The sequence below is a fragment of the Myiozetetes cayanensis genome, unplaced genomic scaffold (genome assembly GCF_022539395.1).
Source record: "Myiozetetes cayanensis isolate MyiCay16 unplaced genomic scaffold, myiCay2020 scf10, whole genome shotgun sequence".
Classification (NCBI taxonomy): domain Eukaryota; kingdom Metazoa; phylum Chordata; class Aves; order Passeriformes; family Tyrannidae; genus Myiozetetes; species Myiozetetes cayanensis.
In genome coordinates this window covers 13938613-13959449 of record NW_026086605.1, presented here as the reverse complement: position 1 = coordinate 13959449, position 20837 = coordinate 13938613, and the positions used below count along the sequence as shown (strand labels likewise).

At 56.9% G+C, this 20837-nt stretch overlaps 1 protein-coding gene across 2 annotated transcripts in view; it reads left to right on the top strand.

Annotated features, from left to right (window-relative positions):
- Nucleotides 1-20837, top strand: part of KCNIP2 (potassium voltage-gated channel interacting protein 2) — a 43907-nt gene that overhangs the window by 442 nt on the left and 22628 nt on the right. The window lies entirely within an intron of this gene.

Here is a 20837-nt window from a genome sequence, read left to right as displayed (position 1 = left end):
GGATCACTTTTGGCCGCCCCCAAGCTCACGCTCCCTCACTACCACTGTTACTCCCAAGGCCCTCGGGACACCAGTGTCTGGTGTTGGGCTCTCTCCACCATGTCTTGGGCCCCCACTGCACCCTGGGGTGGCACAGCTGCACCCCAGCAGTAGGCTCCCCAGGACTGGAGAGACTCACTCTGCTCAGAAAACCGCAGCAGCACCACAGAGCCTGGTGTCCTCACCCATCACCTGGTGTTCCCTAGAGCATCTCCAGAGACATTCCACCTGTCACTGGGGTGGCTGCAGGATGGGGAGGACAAAGATGACCTGTGATGCTATTGCATTCCCCTCTGTCCTCTGTCCCAGGGAGTTACTGGGCATCCCACATCCCACCACATCGGCCCATCCATCACACTTTATCCCCCACTGTCCGATAGGGAAGGAGCTGGGCTGGAGCTGGCAACATCCCTCCTTCCCAACGTTCTCTCCACGGATCAGGCCAAATCCTATCCCCTGTCAGGACCCCTGTCACAGCAACTGTGCAATGGGGCAGTGGTTCCCACCTGCCTCCTGGAACCCATGACGGAGCTGAACCTGTCCATAGCCAGTGGGGTTGGATGCCCTCATGCCGCAGGCACTGTGATGTGTGCACAGGCAGCTCCTCTGACTCCTGGTGATGCTTTTCCTGCCACAGTCTGGAGTGGATTTCAGGCTTTGCTCTGGAATTTTGAATAGATGGTGGTAGCAGGGCAGGACCATTTCTCTGCTTTCCTGAAAAACCCTACACATGGGAAACACTGCTTACTGTCTGCCCAAACGTGCTTCAGGGAAGATATTTTTGAGCTGTGTAGGAAATTGGAACCCACACACAACTTTTGGTTTCTCCGGTAACTTTAAATGTCCATATGGATTTAAACTAAATCAAAGTTAAAAATAAATTCCAATCTCTCCAAGACTGAGACCTTTTACGCCTGGACTTACCTCTGCACCAGCTGTGCAGCAGGAGCCTGAGTGGAGGGGAGCTGTGCCACTGTACAAGCGCCTGTCCACATGAATGGGGCTGCAGGGAAGGCTCTGGGGAACAAGACTGGAAATATCTACCCCATTTCCCAGAGTGAGAAACAGCCCTCGGTAGGGCATGCCACTCATTTGTCATTGCTGTCAGGTCATGACCTGCTGAGGCAGAGCCTGCAGTAACACCAGGGAGGAGAGGGAGCTGGTCCCAGTGGCACTGATTTCCTCTGCATTGGCTGAATGCATTGGAGCCATCCTTCCCTGGATGGAGAGAAAGTTGTCTTTCTTGCAGAAAGTGTGGAAGTGATGCAGGCAGGAGAGGGAGGGTGTACTAGCTTGAGCCCCTGCCTTCTAACTGGCCTAGGCTCTCCTGATACCCTGGGGATGCAGTGAGGAGTCTGGACCACCGTGGGGCCATAGCAAAGCCCTGGCTTGAAGCTGGCAATGCCGGTGTGGGCTTTGTCTCTCACTGCAGATGGGAGGGTCCCTGCTGGCACCTGCTGTTCGGTAGCACAGCTCTGCTTGGGGACAAGTACAAGCAGTTTGGCGTGTTCCTGCAGCTTTGGAGACCCCCATCCATCCATCCATCAGGGTGTGTCTGGGTCCAGAGGACCTCTTCCATGCAAGAGCTGTTAACTGAGAGATGATTTGGTGTCAGATGATGTAACAGCCCCACAGCAGCTCCAGTAATTGCTGCTTTGTACAGGGACAGCAGTCAGTCCTGCTCCTTCCCATCACTGCCCAAAACCAGGAGTGAGGGCAACGTGATTCCCATCTATGCATGCCCAGTGCATAGAAGGGTTTGCAACACTTACTTCCAAAAGAAGGAGAGGAGCTAATGGGAAGCAGGATCCCCAGCCATGCTCAGGAGAGAAACCCTCCACACTGTCCCCAGCAGCATACTCATTTTTAAATTAAAAAAGCTGTTGAAAATGAGGGTGCAGTGACAGACCCCCCTCCCTGAGGCATCTCCAACAGTGCCCAGCTGCCCCGGCTGTGCGAGCACGTGGATGTGTGTGTGAATGAGAACTGCCTGTGTATGAGCAGCAGGGAGAGCAGCACTGCTTCCTGTGCCAGGGGAACACGGGCCGGCTGCGCTGGGGTGAGCTGGGAAGGGCCTTGCCTGTGCTGGCCCCAGTGTGGCAGCGTGGGGCAAAGGCAGGCAGTGGCAATGCCTGGCTGCTGAGTCTGTGGATGGGCTCCCACCTGGGTGTTAAGGAGAGAAATGTTTAGGTTATGCCACTAGGAAATTAAACTGGTCCATTTCTGGGATATTTAGATGACGCTAGCGGGAAATAAAAGCCATCCATAAATTACATTATTCCTTCAGCCTCTAATGACATGAGTGATTAGTGTGCAAGCAGAGCCCAGAGCCAGTGTCTCAGGACTGCTCTGGCCATGGCCCTCTGTGCAGAAGAAATGGGAGTCCAGTGCCGCTTTGTCCCGAGAAGCGCAGGTACCACATCCCTGGCCCCAAATGCTGGCAGTGTGAGAGGTGAGTGGACTTGGAGAGGGGTTTTGCTCCTGCCTGACACTCTGCAGTGATGTGTGGACAGCAAGGCTGCCCCAGCCCCAGATGGGGAGCAGGGGTAGATGCCCTGGGACCCCATCATACACCATGGGACAAGCTCATCCCAGCTATGCTGTGTCCTGTGAGCGGGATGGCATATTCCAGCATGGGGTCCATACCTGGGCTCTTTGGGCTGGGGCAAACCCCCTAACTGCCTTTCAGAAAGATGAGGGATTCACCTCCAGGGCTGTTGGGTCCCCAGAAAAGGGTTAACAGGATCTCTTGTCACCCTTGCTTTTTCATCCCTACTTTCTCCCTCCTGTTGTCATGATGTGGGGACTTGAACAACCACTTTGCTCCACCTCAAAGGCAGCTGCAGCATTTGCAGGGTCGAGCAATTGCTATAGTGATCATCTGCAGAGCTTTGGGATCCTCCTGTTTCTGGAAGCACAGCTGATGGATGGGGACTCCCCACCTCTTAGCACTTTTAGCAACCTGCTCCGTGAGATGAAAGCCTTAGGTACCAGTGTAGCGGCAGCGCAGCATCTGACTGAGCTCTCCTCCCTACCTGGAGGGAGAGAGTTTCAGAAGCATTTCTCCCCATGGCAGTAAGAAAGGAGAGATGGGGCTGAGCTGTCTCCCATAGAGAGAGGAGGCAGGAGGGCCAGTTGGGCTGTTGGGAGCACAGTGGGAGCAGGGTTCTGGTCCCTGGCACAGGATAAAGCCACGGAGCCGTGCCCTGGCAACGCATCTGCTGCAGGCGGGTCCCAGGTGATGGGCAGATCTAGGGCTGCGCCAGGGACTTGTTCTGCTGCCGGCAAACCCAGCAGCTCCATCGTGGCTGCTCACAGCCTGTGATCAGCCTGGTGGGGGGAACATCTCCACCAGCTTGCCATAGCGTAGGACTTCCATCTGCGAGGGGGATAATTTATTTCCCAGGGTGTGGAGGAGGTGTCAGTGATAGCCTGTCCCAAATAATAGTGTGTGTAGGGGGAAGCACTGGGATCTGCAACTGGAGGATGGAGTGACAAGGCCATTGGGTGGGAGCGAGGGCATAAGACAGGCAGGGACTGGCCAGGAGCCCGTCTTCAAGTGTGCATGGCAGGTTGTGTGGTGTGCCTGTGTGCTGGGGTGGATCCCAGGGAGGGGGACTGGAATGGGGACTGTGCCCAAGACCACTTCACCCTTGCCCACAATAAAGCTCCTTCTCTTGCCCAGTTGCTTCCTTGAGAAGCACAGGAACACCGCTGGCTGCACTGCCCTGCCCTCACGGGTCTATCAGAGCCAGCTGTCTGCATCCCTCTGCTCAGTGTCAGGCATGGGTTGTCCCCTCCTCCTAGAAGCAGCCCCCAGGAGGGGTGGCACACACCAGTGTACTTCCCCTGAGGTTCTAGCCCATGGGAACTGAGCGTGTTGTCCATCCCCCTGCTCCCCTGCTAACCTACCTCCTCTGCACTGCTGCTGTTGCCCCACATGACCCCCCTTCTGCTTGCCACTTCTGCTCTTGCAGCCTGGTGGTGAGGCTGGGCTGGAAGCCGGGCTGACCCTCAAGCCAGGTCCCCAAGCTCCCAGGAGGTCCTCAGAGTGGGGTACTGTGGGGAAGGGTCTCCCACTCATGTGCCAGGGCAGAGGGATCCCGTGGGTCCTCTTCATGCCAAAATGCCTTGCCCTCATTGTGCTGCTGCACCTTCCTAGGGTGATGGGACTGTTGCCTAACTCTGCCTCATCTCTGTCTACTGTCTTCCTCCTTCTGGCATCTATACCCTCTTTCTCTTCCCTCTTTGCTGTCCTGGCTTGTCTGCAGACCTTTGATGCTGATGAATCCCCTCTGACAGGCTGTTGTGGCCTCCCTTAACCAGAGGCTGAGATCCTGGGGGTCTCTGATGGAGGGGATGCTGCTCCAAACCTGTGCCAGGGAAAAGCCTCACCATGGGGCAAGGAGCATGTGGGTCATACTGCTGGGTAGCACTGCCCGTGAACAGGTTGGATTTTGCAGGTGGAAAGGCTGGAGCTGAGGTTTTGGCAGGCACTGCTGCATTCCTGCAAGCAAAGGCAGGTTGGTGTCCACAGGGAATTGGTGGCACGGGATTAATTGACAAGAAGTTTGTGGGTTTGGTTGGGGCTCTGATTTCTGCAGATGCTGATGCATAATTCACAGGCTGTTGCAATTTTGTCCAAGGGGTACAGCTCCCACTGCACAGGGCTGGGCTCTTTCACCACGGGCACAGTTTTTCCCCACCATTGGCTGTGTTGCAGCTGGAGGTGCCCAGAGCCGGTGGTGCTGCTCTTGTCCTGTGTGCTGTGCTGGAACCAGTTGCCCCTAGAGCTTTGGGAGTCAGGACAGGAGGAGGTTTGGTCTCTGGAGCAAACTCTCTTTTCCTCTGGGCTGTATTGGGTCTATATGTCCCAGCTGGAGCTGAGCTGCACTCCTTACCACCAGGGCATCAGTGGGTCACACCAGCCCTGAAGGACAGGAGAGACCACATTAGTGGAGCTGCCCCCACCTCGCTTGCTGGCTCTACTCATTAGTGATGTTTTCATTAGGAGAAGTGGTTTGGTTTTGTTTAAGCCAAATTGCTGTGCTTGGGAGATGATAAATCCATCTGCTGGCAAATCACTCTCCTGCTGCCGGAATGGATCCCAGCCCTGGGCTTTAATCATGCCTCAGATGAATGAGCCTCTAGTGAAACAAATCTCCCTGCTGTCCCTCGCCAGGGGAGCTGAACTGGGTGGGCTGATGCCATGGTGAGGAGCTCTGACTTGGGGTAGAGAATCAAAACCCTTCACTAAGGTTGCAGAGCCCTGAGAGTGGTTACTGCTGAGCAAGCGAAGTGCTGGGGCTGTTGCAAGAGGGTTCCCAGGGAGCAAAGGGGGAGAGGAGCCCCTTTCCATAGGGCAGGGGCTGTGGGTGGGTGCAGGGGTCCTGTTCAACCCACCATCCATGCCAGAATGCCAGGGCTGGGTGGGTACCATGCCATGGTGGTGAGTGGCAGGATACTGAGGATGAGTGTCCCTGCTCCCAGTGACACCCCACAGAGTGCTTCACAAATGGGACGTGGCAGTTGGGCTGTGGTGGGTGGGAGACTCTTATTGGGATCCCCAAGCTGCTATGGCTCTGGCTGCTTTTGGCTTTTAAGTAAATTTGTCTTCCGTTTCAGATGAAAACGGGTGGTGCAACCCCTTGGGAGCAGTGAGAGTAATTAGCTTGTTTGGAGAGGGAGCCCTGCAGGACGGGAGCTGGGGGCAGGATACTGCCACCTTCAACAGGAGCTGACAGGGATGGAGAATGCAGGAGGGCGTCACCTTCACTGCTTTTGAATCTGATCTTTCTTGAACATTTCCCCTCCGGTCCAGACAGGGCAAGTCACCTACAGAAACTTGTGGGCAGGGGTGCTGTTGGCATGCACATGTGTGACCACGCCTCACATGCCTCTCCTGCCCCCAAGGCTCAGCTCCTTCTGATTCTAGGTGACTCCAGCCCCATTTTGGCAGGAGGTGCTCTGCTTTTGAACCTGTTGCGTTGGGGTTCCCTCCTGTTCAGGCAGTTGTCACCTCTCCCAACCCTGGGCTGATGTTGGCATTGCTGCTGGGGGCTCTGGATGCTGCAAGAGGGTCAGTGTCCCATCCGTGCTGCTCCTGCTCACTCCACCTGAGGACGTGGGGCCCTGGGGATGCTGAGGTATGCAGGACATAAGAGCAGCTCTGAGCCCCAGCTCTGAGCATTGGTGCTCACCTGATTCCTGCACCAGCTCCATCTGCAGTGAGCATTTTGGAGGCTGTGCCCTGTGCAAGGCAAGGGTACTGCATACCCCTGCATGTAGACAAACCTGATCCATGCTCCTCTTAGAGAGCCCTGGCTGTACCTGGGACAAGCAGGTGGCTTTGTCTTGTGGCATCTGTGGAGAGGTCTGTCAAGGACCACACTGCAGTAGCAGCAGTGCCTGTAGGTAGACGGGATATTCAGAGCCCTCAGGGATGGTGGCAGGCTGGCAGTGGAGATGGATGACTTCACCTCTGGCCCCTCTTCAGGGAGCAGATCAGGGACAATGATGGAGAGACTAACTCAGCAGGTGGGGTGGTGACACAAATCTGCTGCCACAGCTCTGATGCAGAGGCTTAGGGACTGACTGGGTAGGATAGGATCACCCCCGGGCTGTCATGCTGTGCCTGTGAGACATGTCCAGTCCCATGACAGTGACAGTCCTGCAGGGAAGGGGCTAGGCTGCCTGAAGCAGAGGAAGTTTTCTTGGCAAGATGCTACCGTGAGAGACTGGCAGGACCCTGTCGCTGAGCCTCTGTGGGGCAGAAAGTGGGACCTTGCTCCTGGCTTCAGACACTGACCCAAGCAGCAGAGCTGGAATGCTCCAACTCCCTTACCTGCCCTCTTCCCATAACCAACCACACATTTAGACACCAAAAAAAGTGCTTTTTAGGGATGGAGCCTTGGTGATAGTCTGGCCTGGATCTGAGTCACAGGGAAGAGGGGTTCCTGTTTTTTTTTCCTTTGGCCCAGCTGAGGAAGCTGTGGGATGCAGTGAGACACCAGAAAACTAGCACACCCATGGGTCAGGAGCCAGGGAAGAGCCACCCAGATGCTTTCATTGGTTTCTGCAGCCCATCCAGCTGCATTGGGGTGAAATGAGAGCTGGCCTGCTCACTAACAAGATTAGACAGGCAAGCCATTGCTCCTGGCCCCTTTGGTTAATCGCTTCTTCCTAGATTGAATTTTTTTAAATTGCATTGCTTACAGAAAGCCCCTGAATGGGTTTAAAGGCAATAATCCACCCAGCCCTCCGTCACTGCAAGGGTCCCCCTGGGGCTACTTGGCAGTGGGTTGTTGAAGTCCCCAGTGTGTCTCCACGTGTCTCTGGTGTCCCCAGGAGGTGGCTGACAGGGCTGGCCCTTGACAGCTCTTGATTTATTCCAAGAGGGAATACACATTAATTTTTAATAGTGTGATTTAACAAAGCCTCTAGAGGTGATGGAGAAGCGAGCAGGTCAGATGCCAGGCTCTGTGCTGCAGTCCCTGTGACAGGTCCCCTTTGTCCTCCACTGCTGCCCCGAGGACCATGATGGGCAGCTGCCCACCTGCCCATCCTGCTGCAGTCCTAGGGGCACGCTGGAGTTGGGGGTTTGAGTGGTGGGGCATAGCACCCCCAGCTATGGCTGTACCTGCAGGGGGTCTTGTCTGACCCCAGAGCAGAGAATGACGGCAGCTGGTGGGAGGCTTTGGGGTCACAGAACAGGTTGGCAAATGGGTGTGGGGCTTGGGCAGCACAGTGAGGGTTGCTATAATATGCTGTGGTTATGACTGATCCCAGCATCCCTTGGAGACATCTCAGCCCTCTCCTTGGTGGTGGAATCTGCCCTTGAGTACCTCTTTCTTTCCCCCTTGTTTTGCTTCTAGAAGTCACATCTTCTGAGCCCAGCCCCAGCCCTGTGCTGCCCATGCTGACCCAAACAAATTTCCCCTGGAGCCCGCCCTCCCTGCTCGCCTCCCCTCCATCGTACGAAGTGAGTCACTCCCAGGCACCGGGAATCATTCATGTCATTTCCCCCTTTGCCGCAAAGTCATTAATGCGAGTGGAATAATTTGTTGCATAACGGAGAGGATCAGCGGGAGCGCTGCTCTGGCAAGTGATTCCTGGCCCTGGCCACCACCACCCAGGGAGAGGGCAGCTTGATGGGAGCGTTCCAGGTCTTGCTGGTCCCACAGCTGCATCATGCTGCCAGCGATGGTGTCAGCTGCCTGAGGCATTTTTCCAAAAACCATCAAGTCCTGCCTGGACCCCAACTGGGTGGGACGGACCTGTTTGTCGTGGCCTTAGTGTCTGCTCACCCTCGCACAGATCCTCTGAAAGGGGTGTGTTCCAACCGCCCCACCATGACACAGGCGAGCAGTGTTCCCTGCATTGATCAGGGGGTGTGTGTTGTGGCAACCTTTGTCCTGGCCATGTCCCTGCCTCCCACCCATTCCAGCTCCTATGACCTCCCCAAGCCATGGGGTCTCAAATGCTTCCCACCAGCAGCCAAATCCCTCCTGGCTTCTTGCTTCAGCCCAGAGGTGCCCTGTCAGGGCTGCAGACAGCTCTGGAACTGTTCCCAGTGAGTTCCCAGCCAGCTGTTGCTGGTGAAAACCCAAGCACGGCTGGGGGTCTCTCCCAGGGACCTTGCAGCCTCCCAAGCAGGGGGCTGGCTGGAGGGGGCACTTGTCACCTCAGCTAAGGACTGTGGGTGCTGAGATCCCATGCTTGAGTGATGCTTGCTGTGGTTATAGCAGATCTGGTCTCTCCCCTGCATGTCGAGGGGGAGAAGGGCAGGGAATAGTACTTTAGACTTGAGATAAAAGTCATTGTGGACACTGCCCCCCCTGCCCAGGGTTAATTTCCTTCTATCCCACGCTCAGCCAGGCATTAATTTAAAGATGCTGTAATGGGAGAAGGAGAGCATAAGAGGATTGGGCTGAGGGCAGGAGGATTTAAGGAAGGGAAAGGAAGTGGCTGGGAACTGCACAGGGGACAATGGCATCTGATGGTGCAGGATGTGCACTCCTGAAGGCCAAGCCACACCGATGTGTCCCAACTGCAACTGTGATGGTACCCAGTGGTACCCTCCAACCCCTGGAAGGGAACATGGGGGTGAAGCTTTCCCCCTCCTCAGGGAGAGCACCGCTGCCGGGTGGCTGGGCAAGGAGGGGGCTGCAAACTGCCTGTTTGCAGCACGGCCATGCCCCATGTTCCACCCCTGCCCCTTGCTGTGTGTGCCACATGAGGCAGAAGTTTCAAACCCAAGCCTGGGGTAACCCAGCAGAAGAGCACCATGCCCAGCTCAGAGGGGGCAGGCAGAGCCCCTCTGGGGTGCCACATCCCAGCAGTGACTTTGTCCCTTCTTCTTAGCTGGGCAGCGTGTCCCCTTGGTGCAGAGGGCTGCCCTGAGCAGTAAGGGGAGAAAGGAGATGGTATTCAATATTTCAAAATGACTCACTGAAAATCTGCTGTTCCCTGGGGCTGGTCCAGACCCAGCATCCCCAGAAAGAGGCCAGGATCACACCCCAGCCCAGTGTGAACTGCAGAGAGAGGTTCTTTTGGGACTACATCCATCAGAGCAAAGGAGTCTTTTCCCCCTCTCTGTTTGTCACAGACTCAAGGGTCCCACCTCTGACCTGGACCACAGTTCCAGGACAGGGACGTGAGTCCCCAGGGGATGTGGGGTCTCCCCTGTGCACTGCACCACCCTGTGCCTCCCTCAGCACTGTTTGTTTTCTCAGCCTGCCCTGCTGTAATTACAACCTGCTGTCACTCTACGGATAATAGGTCTTTCCTTTTATCACTGCTTAATTAAATAACTGTAGGGAAGTGAGGGGCTAGTAAAAGTAACCCCTTGTTTGCCAGCATGAACAACCAGCAGGAACTCCAGTGGTGCTGGGGAGGTCTCTTGGGGATGGCACAGGATTTGGATGGGGATGGCTGTGCTCTGACCAGGAAACGTAGCTGCATATGGGGTACCCTCATGCCCTTGAGAGGGATGAGGTGCTGACTTTTTTGTTCATATGGACAGAATGTCTGGCACAGATGTTTCCAGGCCAAACCTGAGAAAGTGCCCTGAATGTGACCGCTGTCACCCTGTCTGTAGCCTTGCCTGCTGCCAGGCTGGGGATGGTGTGTGGGCAGGGTGTCTGCTACCAGGCCAGCCACCTCTACCTGCAATTAGCTGGTGCTAATGAGTATCCCTGGCAGCTGCTGCCGGGTCAGTGAGCTCTGGTTGAGTATCTACCAGGCTCTCCCTCTGTGGGACCAGATGCATGGGCCACACTTCCTTCTCAGAAGAGCATCCTCACTTGTGCAGTTGGTCCTCAGTGCATATATGTTTCCCTCTGCTCTGTCTGCCTTTGTACCTTTGCCAGGAAGCTGGTTCCCAGTTTGGGCACTGCTAGTAGTGCAGCTCCAGGAGCTGCTCCCATATCTTGCTCCACTGGGTGCCCATTTCTGCCCATTGCAGCCACCCCACAAGGTGCTGTAGCAATGGGAACAGTGTCTGTTATGGCATCCTCAGGATCATGATGTGGCCCTGTTTAAAAACACATGGGCAGGGGTGGTAGGAGTGCTCCCCTGGGTACTGCCTGTCCCTCTGCGATGGACTGGGGAAAGGTCTTTGCATTGGTGATCAGATGTACAACATGTGTGATGGGGTAGACTGGGAAATGCCCCCACTAACTGTGGACAGTTCTTGGTGTCAGGGGCCTGGCTTGGAAAGGATCAGTCTGGGTGTGGAGAGGTTTTGGGAGCATTCTGGGTCTTTGTGGTTGGATGCTGTGGGAAGAGGAGTTGTGTAGGGGTTGTGTACAGGCAGGGGAGTATGGGTTTACCTGCAGGCTCAGGGTACCTATCCTGCTAGCGTGTTGCCTTCCTTGCTGCCTGTCCTCCTGCCTGCCCTGGATTTGCAGTTCCAGAGTCAATTTGCTCAGATCAAAGCCTGGGGTCATCTCTCATCTTGGCTTACCTGGGTCCTGCCTGCCCCAAGCCCGGAACGCGGGGGAGGTTTGGAGGTAATCCTTGCAGACGGAATGCTGCTGACTAATTATAGCAGAACCTCTCACTTCGTGGGAACCACGGCGAATTGTCCCTCGAGCCCTGGCAGCAATGGTACAAATCTTCTGCTAATTAGACTTGAAAGTCCTCCCGTGAGCTCAAGCACAGGATGGATATTTGATTATTAACGTATTTATTTCTGAGCCTCTCAGCAGGTCTTACACTGGGAGGCTGTATTCCCCCCCCACCCCATAATTGCTAGGCACATTTATTCATATCAGGAGTGCCTGGGGGCTCCAGAGGGAGGGGGGCCTCTTCTGCTCTGTGTGCTCAGTTTTGGGATTGTCTCATCAAGGTGTGTGGAAGATAACTTGATGATGCTGGCAAGGTCTCGGGCAGGAGCAAGGCCCGCAGGCTCTGTGCTTCCCACTATCTTCTCTCCCAGATGGGGTGCTCCTGACCCTCATGACCAGGTGGGAACCCAGGGATGTCTTTTCCCACCTGCTCTTGGGCACAGTGGCTCCAGGAACTGGGTAGGTAGATGAGGGGGTGGCATGGAGCTGGTGCTGAGCACCACAAGCCGATCACAAAGCTGCCTGCCATGGCACCCCCAGGGGGAGCATCCCTCCCTCCAGTGGAGGCAGAAAAACTGCGATGAAAACGCTGCCTCTGAAACAACTGAAAATAGCTTTCCCGTCCCCAAAATGTCAGTTTTTAAAAGGCAGTCTCTGGGGGCCCCCCTGGGCTGGCAGTGGGCTGAGTGGGTGCCCTGGAGATGCCAAGGGGGTGGCCATGCTGCCCCATGGGGCAGAGAGTGCAAGAGGTTGGAGGGCTGAGCCATCTCGCAGTGTACAGGTGGGGAAAGGGAGAGTTCTGGTGTCGGGGGCCATCAGCCCAGCCATGGGGCTGTGCAGTGTCTTGGCTTGAGGCTGGAGAAAAGTGCAGGTGAGCTGTGGGCTGTCAGAGGGATAGTACTTGTGTGTCTCCCCTGCCCATAGACACCCAGTTCCACCCAGCCACACATCCAGGGGTTTCAGACTAGTGCCAGGGTGCTGTTGCCATGGGGACAGGTGAGAAGCCATGGGTCAGGACCTCAGCCCCATCTCCAGCACCGCTTTGCTCTCTCTCCCTGCCTTGTTGCTGTGTCTCCCTGAGCAGAGGGCACGCGCCTGGTTGCAGCACTGGAGTTATTAATAGCAGCAAACACTCTCAGTGCCTTCAAGACAAGTCCATTTTGGGGGAGATTCCTGCCATTTGAAATATGTTTCCCTTCCCTGGGATCCCTCGGGCGTCTTATCTCCCTCTCCCAGCTGTGCATCCAGCGTGTGCCAGAGCCCCCAGATAGGTGGTGCTAATAGCCCGTGTCACTCAGCCCGGCAGCATCCGCCTGGGTGATGGAGGGTGTCCCTCTGCCTGGCCCACAGGCAGCCCCAGGCTGCCTGCACACGTGGAAACTGAGGTCGTGTCCCTGCCTGTCCCGACTGCACTTCCTGCTGACTGTCACCATCACCCCACCGAGCTGGATCTGTCGGCGGCCAAGCAAGCGCTGATTGCAAGGAAATGAACCTGGTGCCATCTCCCACTTATTGGAGCCCAGCCTGTGTGTGACTGCATGGAACTCATTAATTTGTCACCATCACTGTGGCTTGGTGTGGGATGGTGAGGGTGGAGAGTCTGGAGGGATGCTGAGGGTTGGAGAGTCTGGAGGGATTCTGAGGGTCATGTCCTCACCTGGAGCAGATTTGGGAGCAGTGGCCACTGCTCCCAAAGTGACCACCATCACTTGTGGCCAGGCTGAGATTTTCCCAGCCTCGCAGTTCAGGAGACCTGGTGAAGCTTAGAGTGGGAACAGGGACAGGACTGGGGATGGAAATCTCTGCTGGTCCTTGTCAGGTGCCATGTGCATGGAGCAAGGTGGGCATATGAGGGGCAAAATGATGCCAGTTCAGTATAAGGAGATGCTGTCTTGTGCCCCAGTGTAAACCATTCACCCCATTCCAGTGATGTGCCCACTTGTGAAGGCCATGCTCTTTGGAGGTCCTGGGGGCTGTGCTGCCTCATTGCCTGATATAACCTGGGTACCCCCAACACTGCTGTGCTTTGCACGCCCAGCAAGCTCTGAAATGGCCCTGGATGGTCCAGGCAGGCTGTGGTGTCCTTGCTTACTGCTGCAGCCTTGATGTGCCAGCCCTATAACCAAGGCTGGGTTCAGGTTCTTATCCCTTCCCTGTGCCTCTGTTTCCCTGCAGCTGTTGGTGCAGTTCTTTGCCCTCCCATTGCAGGATATGGAGAGTCTCAGGGTGCACCCCAGGAGCCTGGGCAGGGTGATGAAACCTGTTCCCCCAGTTTTGTCACCTTCTTCCTGCTGCTTGTACCCTGTTCATGGGGGCAATGAATTATTCATGCCCTGGAAGGCAGGGGTGTGCCTGTGACTGCCTGCATGATGCCAGTGGGGCCTAAATGCTGCTGAGCACAGAGAGCTTTTCTGTGTAAATCCCTAAAATATTTAGCAGAACTGACAAAAAAAAATTCAGCTTGGGAGCAGGGAGTGCCTCAGTGTAACCTGGATGGTGATGGGCTGTCATGGAGGTGCTGGGGGGGATGGACACACCAGGCTGGTCTCTGTGGGGCTCTGACACTGATCTTGGCCTGTCATCCACCACCCAAATTGCTTGTGGAGTTTGTGTCTGTCTGTCCAACCACGCATCCATTGGGTCTTTCTGCTTGTCTCTGTCATCAGATGGTGGGGGTGCCTCCATCCTTTCCCTGCACTGTGGGGGTGCTTTGGCACGTCTTGGTCCCTGGTGCCAGAGAGCCAGGCTCCTGCCCCACGGCTCACTGTGTGCCAGCTGCTGGTGGGTTGGTGCTGCGGGACTGGTGCACGGTGAAACTGGGTTGGGTTCCTTCCCTGGCAGCTCCTTCCTGAGCAGACAGATCACGTCACATGCATTTTTAAACAAGATCCACCGGCTGAGAACGAGCTGAGCTGTCGTCGCACGTTTGTGATCAAAGCCAGACATGCCCTGGCAGCCCAGGGAAGGGTGGCCCTGCGTGCCACTCCTCTCCATCACACGGCTGATTTACAAGGCAGAGCAGGTTGGGGATCCAGCAGTGTCACAGGTTGCAAGTGTGTTGCCCCTGCATGCCTGAAGGCACCAGGATGGCCAGTGCTCTCCTTCCTGCTGCGGTGTAATGATTCCTTACCCAAACATCTAAGGATGGGGGCAGCCATGATGCAGAGCAGGTGCTGCCATCAGGCTTCATGCACAGTCCTACATCCCAAAATTGCACCTTCTACTGGGAGTCAGGGGGAGCTGGGTTTGCTGGCAGCAAAGACTGGGATTTATGTTTGTCATGGATGTGTTTTAGGCTAGGCTCACAAAGGAGCAAGCAGAGGTAAGGGATGCAGGGAGCTGTGGCCAGCTCTGGATGGGAAAGTGCATGGAGCCAGCTGGCTCTGACATGGCAGGGCTGCCCCGCAAGGCAGGCTGGGCTGCTGGCAGCTTTCCCTTGGCCTTTGCAAGCTCGTCCTTTCATGGATGCTCTCTGTGCCTTGGCAAGGTATGGGCTGTGTGCTGCCCCATGCTCTGCACATCACAGGGCCAAGCCCCGGGTGTGTGGTCAGGGGCAGTATGAGTTTACGTTAGAGCACTCAGCCCTTCCCAGACTGTCTGCCCACTCTGAGCCTCCCTCCCACCTCCTTCCTGGGTTGCTCCTGCCCCCCTTGCCTCCCCGGTCGTGGGGTGACCGGTGGCTGCGGTGGGTGCCTGCGGTGTGCCCGTGCAGCACGGCTGTGCTGTGTGTTTCCCTCTACAAGCACCAGCAAAGCCCCCGGGCTGTGCTTCGCTGTGACAGCACATCCCATGTCAGACCCGCTGCAAATCCTGCCTGCTAATAGCTATGCAAATTACCTCATTAGTTGCCTTATTTATTTTCTCTGGCATCACGTTTTCAGCACTTCCCCCAGTCCCGGAGGCTGTGGTTTCCCCGGGCTGGGAGGAGACAGAAGCAGAGCAGCAGCACGCAGGGCTGGCTTGGCTGAGCTTTCTTCTGCTGGTGGCAGTGGTGTTGGGATCCCACAGAGCCACCCACCCCGATGCAGTGGGTCTGGAACCAGAAACTCATGTCTCCTGCAGTCATCCCTGCTGCCGGGATGTCCACCTCCTTCTCCTCCTCATCATATCCTGGCTCTGGGGTGTACCTTGCTGAGCTCTCCCTCTGGCCAGGAACTGCTCTGTCCTTGCCAAGCAGCTGTGGGTTTGGCATTGCTGGGACGCATATGCCCTCCATCCCCAAAAAAGGTGAGCGCTGGATTTAGGTACAGAGAGAACAGAGCATTTGCCCAGTCTCTGTGGGTCTGAGTGGTGTCTTGAGGCTTGGCACAGGGCTGCAGAGTGTCCTGCATTCCTCCCACCCCAACTGCCCTTCCTTGGTAATGGAAATTCTCCTCCTTCTCATCCTGATTGACCTTCCTCATTACTGGAAATGTGCCTCCCACCCTGACTGCTCTTCCTCCTTCAGAGAAAGGTTGGCAGATGATGTCAGAGGTATCTGCCAGCCATGGAATGACTCCAGAGAGCCCATAGATGTCCTGGGCAAGGTGGCCCTGGGCTAGAGCACTGATCTGGTACTGTTCCTGGGGTGTGTAGCCCAAGCTGAAGCTCTTTGAAGCTCAGGCCCCATCCAGGGCTGGTAGGAATGGCCCCTGACCCCCATCCCAGCATGGTGCCCCTTGGTGATGTCCACGTCCCAGGGCATCCCTATTCATGCTGTATGTCCTGCAAGGACCACTGTCTCCTGGTTGCATTTTCTAGGGATGTTCATGTGCCCACGACACCTGTGACAGTGAGACAGGCTTTGCACGGACACCAGGGGACCCACATACTGGTGCGATGACTCAAATGAAGACCTTGATTCAAACACCCCATGGGCTTGTCTGTGCCACGCTGAGCTGCCTGCAAGCGTTCTGTCTGCTTCCCTCGTTCTGTTTGTCTTTTATTTCCCCCCTTCTCTCGATGGCTGTGCTAATGAATATTTCAGGGCCAGGAACCAGCGCGAATTCCCCTGGCAGCTCCCTGCACTCCTGCGACAGGTACCAACCCAGATGTCGGTGTCTTAGGAAGCACGTGTCTGCCAAGAAGCCACCTCGGGAGGAGAGGGCCGTGGGTAGGGAAGGACGCAATGGCTCTGGGTGTCCCCATCCCCGGCGGTGTTTTCACTGCCCTTTCAGCCTGCAAGGAACTGCCAGCGGACCGCGGTGGCCACGTGTGCGTGCAGGGATGGCCTTCACGGCTCCCTTGCCCCCTCTCACACGCGTGCAGGGCCACGCTCCGACACAACAGCACGTGTCCCCTCCTGTCCCCCGTGTGCCATCAGCCGCCACAGCCGTCTGAACGATCCGTGTCCCCGGCTCACCTCCTGCCTCCCTGCCGCTCCGCTGCGCTGTACCGGGGCTCCTCTCAGCGTCAGGCGGTGGCAGCGACACCGCGGCGGCTCCGAGAACGGGGCACGGGACGGGGGCACAGAGCGGGGGGCACGAAGCGGGGGCACGGAGCGTGGTCAGGCTGTGTCCCCACGCGTGACACCGTAGGTGCGCCGCGTGGCCTGTATGTCCTGCCCCGGGCTTCTGTGCTTCCAAGCTGGAGGTGTCCCGGCACAGTCTGCAGGCAGGCACGGGGACTGGGGCAGGGAAGCGGGGGACAATGTTGGTCTGCAGTCTCCCTGAATTTACCCTTTATCCCCTACAGGGGGGAGCTGGGCTGGTCCCCAGTGCAGGCTGGGCACTGGGAGATGCAGGGCAGTGTCTCCCCTTGTCAGAGCCAAAGCACATGTGGGAGCAAAGGCGTAGACAGAACCTGGAGCAATAGTCTTCCTCCTTCCTATTGCTGCAGCTCCAGCCATGACATGTCCTCTCTGGGAGCCCAGCAGGTGCTCTGGGCACACGGGCTGGATCTAAATGTCTTTTGGAGAATGTCCTTTGCCCTGTGGGGCACTGTGGGGAATGGAGTTCCTCTGAGGCTGGGGCAGGGGCTGGGGAACAACTGGCCTCCTGATGGGAGGAGGCAGGTTTGGGAGAACCACAGGCTGGGTTTCGAGACAGGAGCTGGCAGGATGTACCCTACAGTGGCACCCCTGGTGGCTGTGTCCCAGCTGATGTCTTCAGCAGGAAAGAGTGTGTAAAGGTGGGCTCAACAGCCCTGCCTTGTGGTTTACTTTTGATTTGCACTGAATGCCTGCTCATCTTGTCAGGGAGGAGCAGGGGCAGTGACCAAGTGGCTTTGCTGCCTTTCTGCAAGGGCAAGACACACAGTCCCTGGTGCCAGCCTGGAGAGTGTGTGCTCAAAGGGAGCCCTGGGATGGGAGCAAGTTGGCTCATGTCTCTGCAATGCATCATCCTTGCAGACTACTTGCTCTGGGTTGCTGGGTGCAGGGGGAGAGGACAGTCCCCTGGCTCAGCTCATGTGGTTCCCATGAACTTCTGTCTCAGTGTCAGTGCATAAGGGGCTTTCTGGTGAGCCAAGGGCCAGCCCAGAAAGGTGATGCTCCTTTGGAAATCAGTTTACACTTCTGGACTGGTTGTAGCACCCAGAGATGCTGGTGGGCAGCCAGGCCTGGAGGCAGGATGGGTGACACAGATGCTGGGCTCTACTCTGCTACCATGTCCCTGGCTTCTAAGGAGACATATGGTGGTTTTGGGGATCGAGCTGCAAACTTTGTTTGCTGTCACGTCCTGTGGGCTCTGGCACCCTCCTGTGGATGTTCTGCCACCTCTCCTGTATCCCGTGGGCTTTCGGGATGCTGCAGCTGCCTTGGTCTGAGTTGTGCTGGGTGGTCCCCACGGTGATGCTGGGAGCTGCTCCTCTCCCTCAGAGTGGGAGCGAGCTGTGCACTGTCAGGATCTGGCCTTGTATCACACAGCTCGTGGGATCTGATTGTTGAGAGAAACTGTCCCAGTGTATTTGTGTTGTGGGGTTAAGCCAGGAGCAGAGCTCCTGGATACTGTAGATAAGAACAAGGGACCTAAACCCCAGATCTGTCCCCAGAAGGTGGTAGAAGGGGACTGGGCACCTCTGGCAGCCCAAATTTCTGCGCTTTCAGGTGGAGGAGGGTGTTTCACAGAGGTAGATTCAGTCAGGGTGTTGCATTCACAGACTCTCCCTAGAGCTGTGTCTGTCTGCTGAGCTGCCCACTCTACTTTGGGTGTCCCCTTCCCCTTGTGATGACAATGTACCTTGCAGCCCTTCCCCAGTCTGGGGCTTTGTGGATGTACTATTGTAGGGTTGCAAGTCCCTGCTGTGCTGTGTGTTGTGCCTTTTTTAGGATCTCCCCAAACTTGGCTCAGCTATGCAGCGACCAGTGCAGCATCCCCTGGTGCAGGTCCCCCCACCCTGGGACACTGTCCTGCCATGGTGTGGACACTCCGTTGTGGGGCTGCCTATCTTTTGCAGGGGCGTGGCCTGAATAAGAGATAGGGAGAGCTTCGTTTGAAGGGGATGGCCTTTCTTTTGGGGAGCAGGAGGTGAGGTTACCCTATACCAAATCCTGGTATAAGGTTGGTGGGAGGTGGTGGTGCTCCTGCACCTTCCCTTGGGGCTCCTTCTTGAGGTATTGGTAGGGACTGGGCTGTTCCTGGCTGGATCATGGCTCCACCTCCTTTTCCATCCCTGAGGGAGAAGAAGCTGTAATTTCCATCAGGTCCTTTTTTGTTCACTTCCTTCCTTATTAATAAGAGATGAAGTTTACGAGATAATAGAGCCTGGATGGATTCGGAATGGATAGATGCTGCTTGTGTGGGGTGTGAATGCAGTGTAGAGATGGAACTACAGCTGGGAAAAAGAAACTAGGGGAAGAGATGTTGTCTTGAGTCTGCACAGAGCATCTCAGGCTGGCTCTGGGAGCAGGGAAATCCCATCGCCACCACATGCCAGACTCCCTTCTGGCTCTGACATACTGTGCAAGGTAGCAACTCGCTGCCAGGCTGAGCTTGGAGTGAGCAGCTCTTAGCCTGGGTGGTCTTGGAGTTTGACTTCTTTTCCTCCCATTCTTGCACTCATCCTTGCCTCCTCCCCGGTGTGGAGCCAGCAGAAGTGGATGCCTGGAGATGCAGGACACTTGCAGTGCTGGGGGGACTGATGCCCGGGGATGCAGGATGCTCGCAGTGTTGGATTGCTGTGGCAACAGGGATGCAGGACACTTGCAGCACTGGATGGTTGATATGTGGGGATGCAGAATACTTGCAGCACCAGCTGGCTGGAGCAGATAATTCATGCCCAAGGATACAGGATGCACACAGCACTTGATAGTGGGAATGGATGGCTGATGCTCAAGGATGCAGGATGCTCTCGGTGCCGGTTCCCCTCCAGAAGGAGCATCCTTCCCTGCTCTCGGAGAGAGGCGGCTCTGGGATGCAGCAGGGCCTCATTGGTCAGCGGGACCTGTGGAGTCTGCCGGTTGCCATACCAACCTGCCTCTGGTTCCCGGCCAGCCGGGGCGTGAAGTGCCGGGTCGATCTGGTGCCAAGGGGCGGACCGGGAGCCAGGGGCAACCCGAGGCTCTGCCAACCAGGGAAGCGTCCATCTGCCTCCGCCGGAGAGCTGGCTGGCACTGCCGGGCTCCCCGGCCCCCCGCATCACCCTGACTCTGCTCCCCACCGCTCCCCGCAACTTTGCGGTGCGGAGGGGGCCGGCGGGCGGGCACGGCACTGGGGAACGTGCCCGGGCACCTCGCTCTCTCTCGGCTCTCACCTTTCGTGAGCCCGAGCCCCGGGAGGCGTATCGCCGCCAGCCGCTCTGTCCCGCCGTCCCCCTGAACCGGAGCATCCCCGCGCAAAAGTTGCCGCTGCCCGCCGCCGGGGAGCGGGGCCGGCGGCTGCCGAGCTGCCGGGCGCTGCCGCTGCCCGCCCCGCCGGGCTGCTCCCGCCGCCCATGCCCGCAGGGTCGCTCCGGGCAGGAAGGCTCTGTCCTCCCCCGGGCATCGCCTGCTGCTCGGAGGAGCTGGGGGGCTGTTTGGAGGCCGGGAGGGGGTGCGGCTGGGTCCCTCCCCAGCGCTGGGAGCTGGAGCCATGAGCCACTGCCAGCAGCGCTGCAAGAGGCAGCTGGGCCGGGTGATCCGCTTCTTCTATCAGTTTGTCACCGGCACTCTCTCCCAAGGTAGGTGCCGCCCCGGAGGACACGGGGTCTCTGTTCTGAGGGAGGGGTCTCTGTCTGATGAGTTCTGCGGGGTTATTTGGGGAGGGGGGAAATGCCGTTTAGGTGCTGAACGCTTCAGTCTCTGGCAGAGGGGTTGCACTGAGCTCCGTGTGGAGCAAAGCTGAAGACCGTTCCAGGAGGCAATGCCAGCCCCTAATGGTCCCCTGTGGACCTGGGGTGATGGGAATATTTTATTTGGGGAGGGGACTGGTGCAGAGTGGAGCGTGAAAGAACTGCTGTGCACATAAATGGCAGCTGGTCGGACCCTTCCCTGCCATATGAAGGAATCTGACTCCTCTGGGGCCACAGCTGTGCCCTCCATCCATCTGGCCAGGAAAGCCCTGGGTGTGCCCCACAAGCCAAGGCAGGGACACACTCTAGTGCCTGCATCAGCTTGTGTCCTGGGATGCTTGGTCCTGGGGACAGAGCTGCATATGTGCTCCTGGTTTGCTGTCACAGCTGTGGCAGGACCCTCACCCCCATGCCAGCCCCTGCACAGACTAGCCAGTTGGCCAGGACCCCCTCTTCTGAGCGTGAGCCCAGAACCACCTCCTAAACCCAATGGGCACATCCTGGGGAGGTCATCATGTGCCTGTGTGTGCTGGGACTCCCGTT